General features: G+C 27.8%; 1 long non-coding RNA gene across 1 annotated transcript; it reads left to right on the forward strand.

Annotated features, from left to right (window-relative positions):
* On the forward strand, window positions 230–598 carry LOC109849361. The gene is made up of 3 exons (XR_002249077.1): window positions 230–289; window positions 368–449; window positions 520–598. It is a non-coding gene; the product is annotated as an uncharacterized LOC109849361 (long non-coding RNA).

A 3,618-nucleotide genomic window follows, 5' to 3' on the forward strand; every position in this document is an offset into this window, starting at 1 on the left:
ACAAACCAGACACTAGGAGGGAAATCACGCTTATGGATATAAGGTATATTCATGTTACTTATTTCCAAGGAAATCACGCTTATGGATATAAGGTATATTCATGTTACTTATTTCCAATATCATAAGAGAAAAAAATATTAACGTTCTTTCTTTTTCATATGCAGTGGAATGCCAATGCGTGCAACTTTATTTGAAGATTTGGCTACAAATGAAGGATCAATTCTTCAAGCAGAAATCAAATATAAGCCTGTAATAGCATTATCAGATTTTAAAATCTCTATATATCAAGGTACATAAATTATTGCTGAAATTCTTATTAAAGGTAACTAAACATAAAATTACTCCTATAATTTTCTTATTTTTGCAGGAGATACAAGCATATCGTCGCAAATTATTTCAACATTATGTATCAACCCAAAAATAGAACTAGCTAGCGAATTAAGGGAATGGTAAGAAGAACAAGCATACTTTCATATAACCTAATAATAAAATATTATTATATTTTAATCTAATATGCAGGTTTCAATTGGAAGAATCTGCAAAAGCAAAAGGATCTCCATCGACGCTTTTTAAAAATGCCAAGGAAATTCATATTAGTGATATTATACATAAGTCACAGAATTCGATATAGGTACAATATTATATACATATTCTTATCTACAAATTTAAATCTAACTAAACTTTATTAATATACAGGCACTGTATTGCACATTTAAGGCAAAGATAACTACTATTTTAAATAGGCTCGAGCCATGGTTCTATGCTTGAAAGGCCGTAACAAGAAGGTTGATAAAGATGTTAGTAAAGAGTGTCTGAATGACAAATGCTGCAGAATCATTGATGACCCAGTACCAAGGTTAAGTAATATATATATTTTAATGCCATGAACATTTTAAAATACAATACTAATTGTCTTTAGAAATTAACAAAGAAAAATACAGGTACTTAGTTAAGATTCTCGTGGAAAATGACACGGATAATACAAGAGTAATACTCTTTGACGCAGCATAAACTCTTATTGGATGCAAAACAAAAACATTCATTACAGAAAAAAAGAGGTAATTCCTAACTCTATTCAAGTAATAAATTATAAAATAAACAAATTCATAAGTATTAATATAACATTTGTTCTCATTGCAACAGAAAAATAATCAGAGTCCTTCATAAGTATTAATATAACATTTGTTCTCATTGCAACAGAAAAATAATCAGAGTCCATATTTCCAAAAATTTGTTTTGAACATGCAACAGAAAAATAATCAGAGTCCATATTTCCAAAAATTTGTTTTGAACATCGGAAAAACATTCAAATTCTTGGTGAAGTTAGATGAAAAGACAAAAGATGAACAAGGCAAAGGCAATATAATAGCACAAGAAATTTAACTCCAGCCTGATATTACAATCGACGTAGATGATGAAGATGCTACTCTAGAGTTGCCTAGAAAAAAGATAAAGGTGGAAAAATATTGATCTTGGTTCAATTAGAAAATTTTAAGAATAATATTTTTTAATCATTTTATATAACAACTTAATTTTTGATTATAATTAGGAATTTTTATAAGACATTTTCATGCAAAGTTATTAGTAGTTTTGTATGCTTATGTGATTGCTTACATCACATAAAATTACACTTTGATATTTAACCATTTTACTATATTTTATTATTGTCTATGGATATGATCCTGCATTTCGTGAGAGGCAATCGATAAAAATATGATTTTATTGATCCTGTAAATGGATATATTGTCAGATAGACATAAAATACTCTTCCTGATATCTAGCGCAGTATGTGATCAATCATTTATGATATAAAAGTGACCTCTTTAACCAATTAGCAAAGAATTACTATTGTGATGAATTTGCTTGGGGTTGTCACAAACTTTAATATTCATTGTTTTCAAAAAAAACATTGGCTTACTAATTATTACTTGTTGAGATTGTTGCCATGTTGAATAAGAGACCAAATTTGATCAAGATTTACTTTAATACTTTAATTAAGTTCATGTTAAGTGTTGGTGGTAGTGATCAATTAAAAATTCTTAGAACAAAAATAATTTACAAGTTTGCAGTAAATCAAACAATAATCTTAGCTTTTTAAGTCAAAAAATATTTGAATAAACTTAAAATTTTGAAATATTTTCTACATTACTATAACTAAAATTCATAATAACAATTACAATATCCCAGATACGTATATTCATCCAAGTTTAGCTTAAATTCCTATACATTTATTTTTTTAATATTTAAATAAAATAATAATAAATCTTATAATTCAATTATACATATTTGAACTCAAGATAAATCTTACTTATTTAAAGTAATGAAATAAATATAATACAATATTTTTTAATATTTAATCGCGTGCATTGCACGTGCATAAAAACTAGTGTATATATAAGTATACTCTCTCTTATATATGTATACTCTCTCTTATATAAGTATACTCTCTCTTATATATGTACGTATAATATGTGTGTGTGTGTATACATTCTCTCTTAGTATATAAGTATATATAAGTATAGTATATACTTCTTCCCCATTGGCCCAACGGGCAACGGCTACTTATGCAATTCTCTCTCTCTCAAGTTATAACTTATAAATATATACAATATATTTACATATAATATATGTATATATAATATATAGTTACATAATAATTTGTAAGTATATACCAATACATAATTATATAAAATATAATAATATTAAACTAATTTTTAGCTTTTTTATCAAAAAAAAAAAGAAAAGAAAAGAAATTTAAAAAAACCTAGTTGGGATGTACTTATCTATTGTGATGCGATGAATTCCAAAATAAATGTATACTTGTAATTTGTAAATGATTTATTAATATTAATAAAGAATTTATTTTTATAATTTTTTATTTATAATTTATGTCATTTTAAGTGATTAATAAAATTATTATTTTTATTAAATTTTTTGTTTTTTTGTAATTTAAAATTTAAATAAAATTAAAAAAAGAAAATAAAGTTCGGGCGGCCTGGAACCCGGCCCGGTCGGGACCGGGTCCGGGCTCCGGTTTTGCCCAGCCCGGGCTCGGATGGACAAGTCTAGGCACAGGGTGGGACATGTGTCGGCCTCCCAATGGGCATTAACAACTTAACTATTTGCATGTTATAACAATCACCATTCTACTACTTTACACACCCTCATTATTTTCACTAAATTGAGTCATTCATTTTTTTAACCCGAGTCATAATTTCCCAATTTTCCTCCTTCCCCAATTTCTAGGTAGGTGTCTATGAAAGCTCTCTTCAAATCGTCTAAAGGTTCATCGAGTTACGGTGCTTCTCAAGAGAAGGAAAGGAGGGCATTGTTGATTTTGGAGGAAAATTATAAGAAGGTGAAATCAGAGTATTGACTTAATGATTAACTATCAGAAAACTCCCTTGACTTTGGAAAATTATCAGATAACCCCTTGTAACTTTCAAAATATCAACAAAAAACCCTATAAGTACACGAATTATTAGAAAACCCTCGCTTAACTTTAAGATTTTGTAAGAAAGCTTTCTTTATCTCTAAGATTTTATAAGAAAAACATATTAAATCCATTCTCTAATAATTTCCAAAGTTAAAAGAAGAGGGGAGGAGGAGGGGGGGTTG

The sequence above is a fragment of the Asparagus officinalis genome, chromosome 7 (assembly GCF_001876935.1).
Source record: "Asparagus officinalis chromosome 7, Aspof.V1, whole genome shotgun sequence".
Lineage (NCBI taxonomy): Eukaryota > Viridiplantae > Streptophyta > Magnoliopsida > Asparagales > Asparagaceae > Asparagus > Asparagus officinalis.